Genomic DNA, 17,473 nt, shown 5'->3' with positions numbered 1-17,473 from the left:
ACTTTTTAAAAGGTAAGCTAAACAGGTGAAATGCTGAATTGAACATAAGCAACATCAAACAATGAAGACTCAAAGCCAGTGTCAATAAATATATGGGCTGAATTTCTGCGCGCCCCTCTTTGGAGCATCTGGATGCTGAGTGAGACGCAAACACTCCCAACAAGCCCACCTTGTTTCAGGTGCCAGTGGGTGCGGGGAGGACTGGGTGTTTGTTGCGATATAATGAACGTTTATGGGCACAGAGCAGCTTTGGTTTTGTCGTATTCTTTGTTTCATTAGCCCAGTGGTTGTAATAAATGCCAGCGAGCCAACGGGATAGATTTTAATTAAGTCAGTGAGAGATGAGTGGAGTGACACAGAAAGCGGGGCAGGGCGGGGAGATGAAAGTGGAGGGGGACAGCTTTTCAATAAATCGGTTCGCTCAGGGGTTAGTCGGTGATTTCCTCGGCAAAGTGTTGAGGCCGAGCAGGACTCGCAGTAATTTGGTTGATAAATCAGCGGCGTTAGGGGCATGAAGCTTGCCGGTCGACCGGTTGGTTCTGCGTGTGATTTATGTGTTACCCGGGGGTCGTACACAAGCCCATGACAGTCCAGGATGAATTAACCAGCAGCCAGCGCGCTCCTAATGAGCGGGTATTATTTCGCACACACCCCTCCTTAAAAAAAAAAAAAGTGTGAAGAACGAGCCTGGCATACGACCCTCCCTCCCTCACCCAGCATCCCCCCTCCACTGTGCCATCCCTGAGGTGTCGCATTGATTCAGCATCAGAGTTACCCCCACACATGCACACAGAAAGATAGTGTGTTATTTATCTGCAGTATCCAAGAGACAAATTGTTCAATAAGAGTCTGGCACCAGCTGATTGGGGTTAACTGAAGCATAGAAGTGACAGAGACTTGTCCTGACAAAAGATTTAAACACATAAAACAATTTCATCAGATATTGATCGCCAGCACTATTTTTCTTGTCTATAGCTTCCTGCCATAACCTTTAAACATGCTCTGGTGTACAGTGATGGAGGAAGTAGTTAAATCCTTGAGGAAACGTGGCAATGTCACATTGTTGGTATAGGACCAAAAATGATGTTTAAGTAAGTCGCTGACAAAATGTAGAAGGATCAGCGATGCAGAAAAGTGTTTAGGTGTTGTGTTATTCAGATCAAGAAAATCATATCTGTGAATTTGTATTTAAAAGCTTTAAAGATGCAGGAAAAAGAAATACACCTAAGGTGATCAAAGGTAGCAATTTCTTCATGGATTTTAACATTGCTCTATGTTTAAATTCTTATTGATGCATGATGCATTTTACTCTTTTAGCTCATCAATTTATCCCCTTCTGTGGTTTATTACATTACGATGATCACCTGTTTTCTATGGACAATTGGAATTTTTACTGTAACCGAGTAGCATGCATTAAAACTAGCCCTACAAAATAGTGCAGCTTTCGAGAAAATGTACTTACTTTGCAACACCGTTTATATTATTTATTGTATGAATTGTATTTTAGTTTTGCAGGGTGAAATCTATTATTTTGTTTGTTTAAACCCCGTATATCTAACCTATGACAATGGGACTGGTTTCAGTATCCCCAGTACCCTAATAACTGGTTAAGAAAATAGATGGAATGATGGACAATCAAATTTAAACAATGTTGTAAATACACTGTAGTTAGATAGGAGGCTAACTATAAAACATCCAAGAGTCTCCCAATAAAGACACACACGATATATGGACAAAATAAGATCCAGTTCTTCTCCGCTGCTGTAAACTAACAAAACGTGCAAAGCAGAAGCACAGATATAAAAAGCATTCACAGTATATAAAATACATAAATCCACAAAATACAATAAAAGCAAACTGAAAATAGACAAGCATGAAGGTATATGATGATAGAGTGGCAATAAGACAGAACAGATGACTTGAACCCAAATATGCTGACAAAATAATATGCCACTGAGTTTTATTGCTGACAGACAAATATTAATTAACCCTTTCTTTTAAGGACAGTTAATATGTGTGCAGTTGCATGGTTGCTCCCAGCAAATACTAATTCCATTGTAGTGCAGCTTTAAAAAGCAATTTACTATCACTAAAAGTTAGTTTTTTGAGTGGAAAAATGCACTCCTCTCCTGTTGTCGCTCCTGTGAAGTGCCATTGTTTCTCTGTTCATAAACTCAAAAAATGTCTAATCTTTAAATAGAAAACAGCTTTTTACCATACCAAGTTACAATTTTGAACCCCCAAGCTGTGTTTATTAATGACTTTTGTTATATTATACACATAACTATTATATACATTAGATATCGGCAAAAGGACAGGCAGATGGAAGATTATTGATAAATAATATAAACAGAGGTGGGCCCAGGGCAGAGCCTTGTGGAGCACCCAAAGACAAATGGAGAAGAGTTGATTAATTCATCTTATCCATCCCTGATAAGGATAAGCAGAAGAGAATGGAGAGATGGATGAATGGATCTTATCCAAAGAAATGAGGGGGTAAAGAAATGAGATTACTTAGATGTGAGATCCCTGTGAAACTCTGTTTCTGAAATCCAGAAACAGAGTTTTGACAACATCAACTTTACCAAACAGAAATCAGCTATTTTTTCTGTGAAGAAACAGTTGGCTGTTTAGGAGTTTCTACTACTTCAGCTTCAATATATGTTAGCTTAACCTAAAGTTTAACTTTACCTTAGAGTGCTTTTTTAATGTTTTGTGATTAAAATAAATATCTGCATGGTAACAGCTGCCAGAAAAATACACCAGTAAAAAGTTCATTATTTCCATGTGTTGGGAACCAAACAGTCAAGTACAAGGAAAACCAGAGGCTGACTATTCAAAAATGAGTCAGTTTCTCAGGATCTTTTGTGTCATTGTGCGTCTCTATATTATGAATTGCCACGCAGTCAACTTTACATTTGACTGAAAGTATAACAGCACCAACGGAAACAAACACATGAAGATCGTTTTTTCAGAGGTTATGTAGTGTCTTACAGATCAGTTCTAACCTTTATACGTTTCTAATACTTGCGTCTTTTGGTTCGTTTTAATCTTATCTGTTTAAAGAATGATGGGGAACCCTCTATATTTGCTCAGCTAAAGTGCTCTGTTTGTGATATTTACATGGCTACTTTCTGAAGACTCCTTTACTGGATGTTCTGAAGGATTATTTCTTTAACATGGAGAACTTCCTGCAAACATCTTCGACTATCATCCACTGACGTCCAATGCTTGCTGCTGAATTCACCAGTTTTATTTCTCATTCTCTTTTCTCATTTCATCATTTTTATACCATTTCTCTGATGGGTTTGTTTTGTATTGCAAATATGGCAACTTACACTTGCATTATGATCTCATCTAACTGCAAACTGTGATTTCATAGCCCCATAGCAAATGCCAATACCATGCTTGGAGTCATTTCCAGACCTTTTATCTGCTTAAAATGAGCAATAATGACAAAAATGACCCACACTTATGCCAAAAAAGTTGGATTAAATTGTCCTGCCACATTTGAGAGCCAGAAAAATGGGACTATATAAAAACAGTATATCATTCCTCAACGATTAAGTCAATATTTTTGTTCAATATGTCAAATGACAATCTGGACTAATGTTTTCAGTTGCTCCAGAATCAGGTAAATCAAACTCCAGACATCTCAGTAAATTTTAAATTACTACCTAATAAACATGTTCCTCCTCTGAGCCTGGGGGCCTCCTAATGTAGACTCCTGTATTTCTTTAAAAAACAACAATTAACACCCCCCCACAAAAAAAAAAAAATCAAGAGTTTCTGATGTCAGATTTAATATCAAAAACAGTCATCTAATTTGCTGAGTTGTACTTCAGCGGAGACGTCATTAATGTAAGCAGAGGGATCAAATATCTTAATTCAGATTGTGTGACAGAGTTGCCAAAGAGGTCTTAAATATATTATGTTCTTAGATTTTGCCTACATATGATGTAGGTTTAAAAAGAGAGCTCTACAAAACATTTATCACGCAGTTAAGATTTTATTATAAATTATACATTTTTCAGCATTTTTTATATTGTAAGAGGAAATTTAAGCACGTTAGCGAGTGACTGTGTGGCATCTACCAATATGTACGTTATTTACACAAATTTGTCCAGTAAATAAAAATAGTACCAATTTAAAAATATTTTTTAAAATAAAATCTTTTATCTTTTAGCCAAAATAAATATTTTAAATCAACAAAAAAATGTCTGTATTTGTGCACACAGTATAGTTTAAAAGAAATAAAATGAGTGTGTACATGCAAATACTCTGGTAGAAATAACTCCAAGTTCATACAAATATTTTACTATTTAAAATATGCGCAGTTACAGTAACATGACCCACAGGAAGTATTTGAATTTCAAGCAAATACAAAGGAGACTTGAAATATGGTATCGCTCTTCATTCAGTGGCTGCTGCTGTCTAACCTGCACTCCACCACAGTGGATGAGCCAATTACACTTGAAAGCCATCATGCAATTAATTGTCAAGATAATATGTGGCCTTTCATTTGCCTTTCTTGCAGTTTAAAATGAACAACATATGAATGGTACCTCCCACTGGTAGAAGTAGTAAGCATTTTAACTGCTTTACGTAGGGTGGCAGCAAAGCTATCGTCCATTTAAAGTAAAAAAGATGTTTATAGTAAAAATACTACAGTATTACAGGAAATGAACAGAGTCTCGTGCTGTTTGGTAGTTTAACCAAAAATATACGATACTGCCTGCTCCCTGTTGTTAAAACGATGTTTACAGGATGCACACTGATTTACAAGCACTGTGGTTAACAATATGGATGTGCAGTAAGGCTCAGAGAGAGTCTGAGGAATCTACTTTAACTGGGATTTATTTTTATATGACAGGATAAAGACAGGCTGACAGATTGCTCTAAACAAAAATTGCATCATTCAGTGTGTAACTACTATAATTTGAGCTAACATAACTCAAACATACTGCAAGACTAAATTAAATGAACCATCTCAGGTTTCACTCAATCATCTGACAACAATCACTGTCAGTAGAGACAGAAGCCTCACACCTGAATCCATATCTGTGTTTAAAAGCTCTGATCAAGGCTCCTTCCTTGCTTTTCACAACAAATGGCCTGTTTTGGGTGTTTTAATGTCATCAATCATAATTATAAACTTTTCTGTAAAAAGTTGCAGGAAAATTAAAGGAAAATATTTTCCTCTCAAACTGAGAATAGTACTGTAAAGTATCTAAAATTTACTCTCAAGCACTACACTAGTTCCACTCATATAACTGCTCCTTAAAGGAGGTATTTATCAGCCAATCACACGGCAGCATCTAATTGCAGTTTTCCATATAGGGATGGTGATAACGACCTGCTGAAGCTCACATCAACACCAGAATGAGGAAAAATGTGATTTAAGTGACTTTGAACCTGGCATGATTGTTAGTGCATGACAGGCTAGTCTGAGTATTTCAAAATACGCTGATCTTCTTTCAGATTTCCTCACACAGACATCGCTGGGGTCACAGAAAATAAGTCTGGAAAAGAGTAAATGTCAGGTGAGCAGCAGCTCCCTGGGTGTAAACATCTTGCTGATGCCAGAGGTCAGAGGAGAATAACTAGATTACTTCAAGGTGACAGGAAGGTAACAGTAAATCGAATAAGCAAATAAGGTATGCAGAAGAGCATCTCTGAACACAATGGGCTACAGCAGCAGAAGACCGTACTTGTCAGATAAGAAGAGGAAACTGAGGCTACAATTCACACAAGCTCAGCAAAATGAGTCAATTGAAGCCTAGAAAAAAAAATGTTACCGGGTCTCATGGGTATCAATTTCTGCCGTGACTTTCGGATGGTGGAGTGAGAATTTGATATAAACGATATAAAGGCACGGAGCCATCCTGACTTGTATGAACAATTTCAGCTGGTGATGGTTTAACGGTGTGAGGGATATTTTCTTGGCACACTTTGGGCTCCTTGGTATTCTTAAAATGTTGCAGCCTACCTGAGTATGCTGCTCTTTTTAATTTGATTTAACCGTTATCTTATACGAGTAATCCATTGAAACTCACATTTACAAGAGAAACCCATCTTTTGATGTCTCTTTCCAGCTTGATAACACAACATGTTACAAACCATCTCGCACTGGTTACTTGAACCAGTTCACTGAACTCAAACAGTCTCCACAGTCACCAGATCTCAATCCAGCAGAGCACCTTTGGGATGTGGTGGAACGGGAGGTTTGCGTCATGGTTGTGCAGCCGACAAATCTGCAGCAGCTGTGTGATGCTGTCGTGCCAATATGGACCAAACTCTCTGAGGAATGTTTCCAGCACATTGTTGAATTTGAACCACAAAGAATTAAATCAGGTCCGAAGGTAAAACCGGGTCCAACCTGTTACTGGCAAGATGTAATTAATAAAGTGACCAGTGAGTGTGTACCTACGGTACAGTTCCTGAAAAATAAACACTCTACTCATGTCTCTGATTGACCCACACCCTGTGAAAGACTGGTGACATGTGCATGGTTAAACATCCCCCACCCAAAATTATATCAGTGATCCACACCAATTTTTAGAGAATTTCAGTGATGCAGCAGAGATGTAGATGTTTGCTTCATAAAATGCTTTCTAGTACAAGATGCCATGTACCCGTTTGCTTTTTGTTGGATGTGAAGGTAGAAGTAAGCCACAGTAAATCAAAAGGAAAGTTATGAGTTCCTTATTCAATCGACCAAACTTTAAAGAGAAATGGACTCACAATAATAAAAAACAGAAATGTTTGATCTCGTGTATTTGCGCTTAAGCTCTGAGTTTAGCAAAATTAAATTCTTGTTTTTGTACGACACACAAGACATTTTTGGGGGAGTAGTGCTTTCTCTGACAGTCAGTCCCAAAGGGGAAGTAATACTTAAGTTTCTGAGGAGTTTTGAACAGGCGGCGAAAGGCGAGCGTCCAGATGCTACTGTTTGTAAATCTGTAAAGCCTTATGGACACGTATAGAAATTAGAGCGACTCAAAATCTCATCAGCAGAGAGAGCAGGACAAACAAAGAGATTTACTTGCACTTTGTGGAAAAGTGTACATGCGCTAAAGGAGCAGAGGCATTTCCACATTTCCAAGAAGCCGGAAAAATCTATTAAAGCGCAGAATTAAATAGTTCATCTGCCAGATCCCAGCGCGCACATGCCAGGAGTTTTGTATTATAAACGCACCGGTAGTTGAAACTTTTGTTTTACTCATGTGCGCTAATCTCCACCCTATCCTGCTCCCGCTATAATTCTGTTAGACTTTTTCATATTTATTTAATAAACGCTCGAAATTCAAATTGTAACTTTGTGTGTCGAGAATTAATGGGAAAAGCCCTAACTGTTAAATCGTAAAATTTGAATTAGAAAGTTCCCATGTAATGCATATCAAACATTTATTAAAGCCACGCAGAATAATTGAATTGTTCTGCTGGTCTGATTTGTTTAACTAAATTCTTTGGCTGTTGAAGTGTGATACAAGATTTCCTGCAAAATCCATTACAGACACAGGTATCTTTTGTGTATTTGTGCATCTCCAATACATTTTTATCGAATTTTATCTCTCCTTTCCTCTCTTCTCCCTATCTAAGCCCCAGCTCTGTCACTGCTTATCCACATCTCCACTGCTTATCTGCATCAAGCCCCTCAGTGAGATTTCAACCACTGTGACATGCAGTGAAAGCAGAGGCTGTCAGTCAGCTGGGCCAAAAAGATTGAAATCAGAGAGGGAAAAGGGAAGAAGGAACCAAAGGCATGAAGGGGGGAAGGAGGCAAACTTAATATAATTTCATTTTTGACCCTTCCATGACAGAAAGCTGCCTTGATATACAGTAAGCTTATAGAAAGTGAATGCATTAAATCGGCTTCTTCAGCTCATGTAAATGTCAGCTCGTGTATCCCCGCCAAAGAAAAACACAAACACATCTGGGAGAAGGTCTGCTCTCACTTATTGGGCTGATTATTAAGCAAAGCTTATAATGTCAGCCTCCCATTTACACACTATGAAAGTGTGTACACACACACACACACACACACACACACACACACACACACACACACACACACACACGCACTGAGTGAGGAGTGGGAGGGAGAGTAGCCAGGGAGAAACTTTGTGTTTTAGTAAGCTGAGTTTCACACATTGACTGGAGGTGTCCTTGCTTTCTACTGGTGTAATTATCACTCCAAGAAAAGTGTTTCATTAGGAAAGCTCCTCTCTCAGACACATTACTCACAGAGGGCTGGACACAGACACCCTGGACAACTCTCTCTCTCTCACTCACACACACACACACACACGCACACACACACACATACACAAACCGCACACAACCCATTCTCTACATCACCCTTCATTCCCGTCCTCACTTTGATGACTTATTTTTCTGGACTTCTCTTTCTGTTTGTCATATTCTGCTCATTCTTCATTGTTAACTTCTTTAACGCAAAGACCCCCTCACCCCCCGTTTTTCCTAATAAAGTTAAGTAAGATAAGTAACTCCAGATTTATGAGTGCATGGGTAAGCTACATACATACTACCACAAGGTCAGCTCAGCAACTATATGTTGTAGCTGTTCGCTGTCACCAGGGGGCAGTGTCAAAGGGTTACTTTTACTTAAATTGCTATAAGAGCTTCTGCCAACACAACAATAACAACAGCTTAAGTGATACATGCTTTTTGCTCCTTCATGTTGAACTTTGTTGTCGCACTTTTCAACCAATCAGCATTAGACCTATGCACAGCTAGCTGTACTCATAAGCACTTTTTTATTTTTATTTCCTTTTTTGATTACTGCATGCAAGCACGTCTGCTTGTAGGCTGCATGCCGAATACCTACACAAACGGACACAAACATGCCGTCCTGTTTAACAAGCTCCATCACCGGTTGTGCTGGGAGGCCCTTTGGCCCCGCCCCGACTGGTGTCTAACGTAGTAATTCAACTCTCACTTAAGCCAAGCTCGAGTGCTTCTGTGTTTAATTTTCCTTGCTTTCAGATCATTCTTCAAACGCTCCTTCAGCTTCCTGTATCCAACCCATCATCTCTCTATCTGTGCTGATTCTTCCTTCTCCTATTCCGCCTCCCCCTCCTCCTCCTCTACCGTTCACTTCCCCTGCTGCATATTCTCTTGCTTGGGAGGCCTGCAGGATTCTGCAGGTTAATGAGTCATGAAGTGTGAAAACTTCCTGAAAGTCAGCCGGGCTTAACGCTGTTTCCAGATGTGGCTGTGCAAACGTCTGGATGTCCACTTGACGTAAGTTAGAGAGGGAGCCGCGGAGCAGTTTCGGGGTGAGGTGGGGTGAACAGGAGGACAGAACGGCGATGAAAGGGCATAGTGTGAGAAATAAACAAAGGTTTGAAAAACATTCTGAAAGTCTGGAAGAGAACAGGATGGATGAATAGGGTGAGCAAGTTTTACGGCAATCGATCAAATATTGCTGCGATATTTTACTCTCATGCAGACAAGTGGAACTGCCGGTGACGTGAAAGTAAAGTGGGGTGGCACAAATATAATAGGAAAAAAAATTCAACTGTAGTATGGCTAAAGATGACTAAAAAACTTAAGGAATAAGCCTCAATACAAATGCACAGCACGAGATGAGGCCATGTTTTCTTCAAAGCAGATCTATATTCATCTAAAGGCAAATGCTGGATAAAAAGCTGATGATGACCCATTGCAAGCATATGTGTGTGAACATGTACATGCACAAAAGTGTGAGCCAGTGTGTGTGTGTGTGTGTGTGTGTGTGTGTGTGTGTGTGTGTGTGTGTGTCCATAATCTGGCGTAAATAATGACATCTCTGTCCCCCGTCTTCTGTGGTGCCAGCTCCACTAATTATTTATTCTTGGAAGCTGTGAGGGTGTCAAAGCTCCTGCATCTCAAACAGTGTTCCCCTCCCTGTTTTGGTGCTGGCTGCTTTGCTGCCAGTTAGCAGTAGTATTGTTTCCTTATAGTTGTTGTTTTCTTAGTAAAGATATTTCTGCTAACACGCCGTCTTTAATTACAAAAGCACATATTCTCAGTTAGCCAAGAATGATACATTTGGATAAGACTTTTAAATCCTTGTCCTCCACACAGTGATTCATTCTGCATCATGACATGACAAATACGGAGACAGAGTGATGAGGTCTATCATCAGAGAGAGAAAGAACAACAAGATCTAGAACAAGTGCCACTAGAGCCCTGCGAACAAAAACATGGAGTCACTCTGAGATTACATGGAGGCAAAAAGACACAGTGACCAACCAAATCCAAGGAAGACTGTGGCTAAGGAGGTGGAGTTTGTTGTGGGTACCAGTTGAAGTTGGTACCCTAAATTTCTTCCGATGCATCCGTCAGAGCAGGACAAGTGGGTAATAACTAGAAAGGGCTGAAAGGCATAAAATAAATTGCTCTGTGAATGTGTGTAAATGTCTGAATGTGGACTGTAGTGAGGAAAAGTCAGGTGCTCAGAGCAGAAAAGAAAACCAGTCAATCTGTGACTGTTACTTGGAACTATCTACCTGCGAAATGTCTTGAAGAACTGTGCAAGTATAACAGGGATATCCATTTGTTTGATCTGACATAATAGCCACCTCAAGGTCCAAATACTCACATCACAAAATGGATAAAGCAGTGAGAAACCTTCACGGGGTAAAAATGATTCAAATTCATTCAACAGTTACAATTTTGAATGGTTATTGAAGTCAGACTATGAGCTACACCCCCATAAATAGTTATGCAACTAGGGTAGGACAGTATCTAGCTCAGATTACACAAAACATAAGATGTAATCCACACTGGGGTGGGGGTGGTATTGAAAATGAAAAAAAAAAATCACATATATTGACCTGCAAAAAACCTCCTCCATCATCCTCAGTCATTTTTTTCAGTTTATTTAATAGGAAAAAAACAATATTAAACTCATAAATTCAGTGGTGTAATCTTCCAATAAACTGATACATTCTCATAAACGTAGAATTAATACATTAAAAATACACAGGAGAGGATAAAAGAGAGATTAGACAACAACCCTTCCCTCTCTCAATGAAACTAACAATACACAAGCTAATGTTAGGCTCATCTGTCCTAAAAATGTCACTTTCTGTTTGATGAACAGTTTGATTAAGTTCTTACATCATATGATGTTTATTTAATAAGTGTCGGAGTCAAACGAAGAGCCACTTCAAAGAAAAGTGCACTAATGTTGGCTAATAGTAGCTAACAGAGGCTAACTGCAGCTAACAGTAGCAAAAATAGCCGCGCTTGTTGACAGAAATGTTCAGCATATGCAACATCTCACCTCAGTATCGCTGTCTTCAGACAGAAGTGAGCTTCACACATGACTCAGCGACTCATATCGGCCTCCTTTAACAAAGTTTTCCAGCCTCCTTTAGAGTAAACAGACACGGACACAACCTCCACTCTCCGCAGATGAACGGTGGCCAGAGTTGTTTGTCCATCAGCAGCCACGGTAGCTATTATTATGCTCTTCAATCTGGAAAACAGAAGTAAAAACAGAGTGACTGCAATCTGCAGTCTACTGACATCTAGTGGTGAGATTTTACACACTGTTTCTTTAAAAAGGTAACGCCATTTAATATGTCAGAATTCTTTTTACAAGATCTACCAAAACCACAGACAATGACAAAGTCTAATGCAACCTCTTTCAAGAAAACCTTAATTAAGAAAATGATGTATAGAAAGTGGAATGAATTTAGGAAGAAAAAGAAATCATTTTTGAAACTGGATTGCTTCTGTTTCTCCTGAAAATATGCTTATTGTAAAGTTGACGTATGATGTGCAAATTTTTCCGGCTGTACAGAAATAGCCATTGATTTGGACAGTGCTGACTACATGTAGGTTTTACTGAAAATAAGGCTAAATGTTTGACTATACTCAGTTGTGGACACAGACACCAGCTTACAACTGAATTAGCTTAAGACCAAGTTTAAGCCCTGTTGGTGCAAACAAACCTGGTTGTAAAAATACATTCTTATGTTTGTTTTAATTTAAATTAAAAGTCATCTAAATACTGGCAGGGTTTTTGTGAATGCCACGCCAGCACATACTGCACAACCACCTCTGTCAACTGACACAAACACCACTGGAGTGCGTGGGATTCAAGCAGCTCAAACTTAAACCAATTAAACCCAGTCGACACGAATGCTAATCAAGGCAAAACACAATACCCGGACTCGAGAAGAGTTGCTTTAAAAATAAATAATTCAAGTGATCAGTGGATATTTTCCATCATCTATTTTTCATTTGGGTCAACAAATGACATTTACAACAGTGCTTTGTCTTTCTGTTGGCGTGTTTGCACTTATGAATAAATGCTGGTGTTTGCATGTGGGCAAGATTCAAGAGACTCTTCATTCTCGTCAGCTAGTGAGTGCGACTGAGCTCTGAGGGGTTATGAGAGAAAATAAGTTGAAAACAGGACAGAATCAATACCGTTTACCCAATAGCATCGTAGCGTGTGTGTGTGTGTGTGTGTGTGTGTGTGTGTGCACTGTGCATTTGCGAGCTTGAAAATGTGTGTGTTTACCTGAAGTGTGACTGCATTTAACGTGTCAAATTGAGGAAAAACAACCAATTGCCTCTTAGCACACATTTTATTGACCAGTGGAGCACACACACATTTACACACACACACACTGCAGGCATATCGACTGGTTGAAGGGAGAAACGGGTTTAAGGCAATTAGAGTAGTGTACTTTCCACCAGAAACCCACTATGATCTTTTCCACTGCAGTTAGCCAAATACTCCTTAAGTGTGACTAATATTACAGCAGTGGAAGAAAGTAAAAGAAGACACTTTGCTGAACCCAGATGCTGTAACCTCATTATTAAGGCTACTCTGCAACACACAGAGAATGTAACAGCTACAACTTTTTTCTATCATATCATGTCTAGTATAAAGCACTTTTTTGCATTGGTATATGTGTGCAGTATGTGTCACGCTGGTTGTACCACTTCAGACAGTTGCTTGGCAGTTGTGAAGGACCAGTGTGAAAACTTTGCATCACACTACTTTTCCGTCTTTCTTTTTTTTTTACATGATGAAAATCTAAGCTACGTCAGCAACCTCTCGCTCCCAAGCACTGTATTCAAGACTGAATGGGAACAGAGATCAATATATCTGACTTGAAACCAATAACTAATAACTGAAGACCAGCAAGACCCAATATCAGTGTATTACAACTGTATTTAAATGTTTCCTTTGTCAAATAATAGAGTTATAGCTCCATGCTGTATTATGGAAATACAAAAAACTGATCATTGAATGTGTTCAAAGCTCCGTTTGTGCTTTTTGCTGACAACTGAATCTGGAGGTCATTCAGGAGGGGCTAACAATAGATCCAATTCTCCACTATATCAAAAGGACTCAGCTAAGGTGGTTCAGACATCTGACAAGGATGCCTCCGGGACGCTTCCTTGGAAGGCTGTTTTAGAAATGTCGTGCCAGGAGGAGCCAGACCCAGGACCTGCTGGATAGATTACATCCATCCGTCCATCCATCCTGCTCTGGAAAAACAGGATGGATGGACGGACGGACGGATGGATGGATGGATAGATGGATAGATGGATGGATGTGGAAACACTACTGTAGATTTAACTCAGCGTAACGACAATTTAAAGGAGCATTACACCCCTTTCTGTTTTAAAACACCTGATTGAATTAAGTTAACAAGAAGGCAGATTTAGTTCTTGCTAATCTAGTGGAAAATATTTCAACTAAGTGTCATTTTTGAACCCTTTAAAGTCCCAGAGGTCTCACAATTGAGTGACATTGCCTGTCTAATAAGCCACTTTTAACTCTTGGTTTCCGGTGTTACTCGTCATGTTCCAAGCATCCACAATTCAACTACTTGGGGAAAGCCATCGAGCACTGCGGGGGGAAACACAAGCACTATCCTCTTCCTATTTGAGTTTCAAGGCCAAGTCTATATTTTCATAGAGATCACGTACCAGTCACAGGTCACAGGTTGAAAGTTTATAGAAGGCCAATCTCATCACCGATGGTGCTAATATTACATAACCAATACCCTGAGCAATAAAAATCAGCATAAAGATCTGTCTTGTTGCCTGTTTAAGGGGCTGTTTTTGAAATGCAGCTTTTGATTTCAAGACTTTGTGCGATTCAGCTGATATTAAGTCTGATCTGCCTTCAAAGAGGAGAATGAGTATGAGTAAGTATTAAACAATGTTCTGCTGAGAACAGGAGTTTTAGCACAAAGCAAAGATGCATCCAAGTTATGTGATCGAGGAAAAAGACATTTTTAAAAAATGACATGATGGCAATGTGGACTGTGGTGGCATTTTTCATTACATGGCTACTGAGGCCTGCAGTACTCGACCTTCACTCCCTTAGAAAGTCCTCCTAAGACCCGAACTCTTCCATGGCATGCATTTTTAATTTCTCTTTGATATTTGGGCATATTGGGACCTCATAAATATAAAAACAAAGAATTGCCAGATTTTTTTTTTTTTTACCTGATTTTTGTTTCTGACAAAAATAAGATCCACATATGAGGACATTCGTTTTAAATTTTGATAGAACAGTGACAGTAAAATGTCCTTGTAAGTAGATATCAGGCCCTTGTAGAGAAAAAAATTGTGTTTTTAGGTCTAGACAACTCCAAATGTGATGTCCACATATGTGGACGCCAGGTCCTAGGAGTTTAATCTACTTCTTAATACTTAATCTGTAGCATAAATACACCAAATACTTATCTGATTTGGTTCCTGACCACATGTTAATGCTGCAAATATCACCGCCAACAAGTCACTACAAGTCCATTAATTTCCAGTTGAGCTGAGCGACTGAAGCGTGCAAGGTCAGGAGGTTAACAAGCTTGTCAACAGAGAAAAGTTTTGTAGTCTCTGGGCCTCAGCCAGCCAGATTTCCACGCTCTGTTGTTTCTGTCACTTGATTTTAGAAATAATAGTTCTGCCTGTCTGGGTTATACAGTTAATGTTCCCCATTGTGCGTATCCACACAACATTATGACACTTAGTCTTTTACAGCTTGCTCATGAAAAGCACTGAAAAAACCCACTGAACTGTACTAGACCATCAGAGCCTCTCATACCAGCTCCAACTGGTCAGAAAAGAGTAGCCCATCAATCAGGTTGCTGACATTATGGACGTGAGGTAAGGACACAAACTTATCAAAGAGGGGTCCGTGATCAAATACAGAACTATTTGGGGCGCTCGACGTAAAGTGGTCTGGGAGCTCTTCACCTGGAGAGCAGCAAGTGGTACACAATCATTCTCTTCCTCTTTCATTTTCATCTCTCCATCTGTCAGCACGTTCAAGTGGATTTCTATTACTCAACAATGGTCGCTGCTCAGTTAGAAACACTCTGCGAGGAAGGGAGGGAGAGAAGGACACGGAGGCAGTCATAGACAGCAACAAATACAAGTGCTTGCTGCTGTAATCCTATCAGGCAGGGCATGTTGGCTTTATGCAGCGTTTGAGAGGTCAACATGAACTGCATGGACATGATGGAGAGAGGGGGGAATGCTTAGAGGAGCTCCTCAGATTCAAATAGTCAACAACAAGTACACTCACTGAGCATCACACATCCATGGACATCGTTTGCTGTGCTAGATGTGGTCGTCCCGTCACGGTTAGCCTTTAAAAAGGAACCCTTCTATGTCTAAATGTGGACAAATTGTGCAGTCTTTAACTGCTTTTTGGCCTTTTGCAAATACCTGAACATTGTAACCTTTTTAACAGTGTGTTCAGAATATATATGTGAAGGTTCTCAGTCATCCAGGTCATTGTAGTCTAAGGAGCTTGGAAAAAAAAGCATCCAGACGCTTTTCTTTACAAGCTCCTTAGACTGAGTTCAGAATACTTCAATACATAAGGAAACTATGTGTGTTACAGTTGCTCCAGTGAGGATGCTAACGCTGTGAGCAGGATTTGAACCTGCGTGGGGAAACCCCATTGGATTTCAAGTCCAACGCCTTAACCTCTCGGCCATCACAGCTGGGCATCCACCCTACTGAGCACGTTCCTGTTGATTAGAGGTAAAAATGTTAGTGCTGATTAAAGTGATCCAAGAGAGAACATTTAGCAGAGATGTAGCTCACAACTAGCCACTATTTTAACTTTACTGACATTAAGCACTGCTCAAAAAATTAAAGGAACACTTTGAAAACATGCAAGATCTTAATAACAAATAAAAACATCTATGTGTACTCATATAGTGTCCCCAGTGTGTTAGTGACAAAAGGATACCACATTGTCAGATGGAAATGAATGAGGGATGAATTCACTGTGGAAAATAATCCTAATCATGCTGCAGGTTATTTTTTTTGGACAAAAGTCACGTCACAAAGTCTGTTTGGCCAGTTAAATTCACACCAGTGTCCTGCTGAAGGTCATTTTATAGTTCTGGCAGTGCTCATTCACCCATCACCCTGCTTGCACAAAGAAGCAGATGCTGTTCTGGCTGATGGGTTGAGGACCTTCTACAGCCCTGTCCAGCTCTCCTACAGTAACTCCCTGTGTTTTGGAATCTCCTCCATCCTCTCAAGAAAGCCTTCTAGTAACGACATATATTGATGTGTCATCCTGGAGGAGTTGGAGTACTGTGCAACCTCTGTAGGGTCCAGATATGGACTCATGCTACCAGTAGTCACACTGACTCTCGCAGATGCAAAACTAGTGAAAGAACTGTTAGAGAAGATGAGGAGGGAAACATATCAGTGTCCTCCACCTGTGAAACCATTCCTGTTTTGGTGCTTGTCCCATTGTTGCCCCTCTAGTGCACCTGTTGTTAATTTCATTAACACCAAAGCAGCTGGAACTAATTAACATCCCCCTCGACTACTTAACTGAGCAGATCAATATCCCTACTTGGCTGCGTACTCCAAGTACAGAGACAAGTATTACTGAATTAACAAAAAATATATATATAAAACATCTATGAGTAGCACAGTGATATTAATACCTCCAGGGCTGGGTCCACATCTGCTTGCTGTCTGAAGAGTTTCCAGGTGTATCGAGGACAAAGTTATATAACTCTTTTCAAACAAATTTGGACATAAAGGATGTCCTTTCACCAAATGAAATGGACTGCTTTTTAGATAGAGCTTTTCTAGTCTTTCTAACCACTCTAAGCACTTAACACTACAAACCACATTCATACACCAGTTTATTTTATGCACTTAAGCCTAAAGCCAACTGAGAAATGCCAATTAATCTAACATGCATATGTTTAGACTGTGGGAGGAAACCCTCTCAGTCACTAACCTGAACGATCAAACACAGAACTGCTGTATGCCCACATTTTATGTTGTTTAATCTTCTCATCCCCGCTGATGTCATCAGTGCAGGACTTGTGGGCGTGCCCTCAAATAGCAGTCTGTACCACCGCAGTGACATTAGCGTCTAATGGTGTAACTACATGTGGTAGTTTGTGTTGCTGTATTGTTGAACTCCTGTGGTGAATGCTCATGC

At 39.7% G+C, this 17,473-nt stretch overlaps 1 non-coding gene across 1 annotated transcript; it reads right to left on the bottom strand.

The window, feature by feature from the left end:
• Positions 1 to 15,916: 15,916 nt before the first annotated feature.
• Positions 15,917 to 15,998, bottom strand: trnas-uga. The gene has a single exon. It is a non-coding gene; the product is annotated as a tRNA-Ser (tRNA).
• Between the last annotated feature and the right edge of the window lie 1,475 nt (positions 15,999 to 17,473).

Source organism: Simochromis diagramma, unplaced genomic scaffold (genome assembly GCF_900408965.1).
Source record: "Simochromis diagramma unplaced genomic scaffold, fSimDia1.1 OVJJ01000798.1, whole genome shotgun sequence".
Taxonomy (NCBI): domain Eukaryota; kingdom Metazoa; phylum Chordata; class Actinopteri; order Cichliformes; family Cichlidae; genus Simochromis; species Simochromis diagramma.
This window is presented reverse-complemented; position numbering and strand designations above follow the sequence as displayed.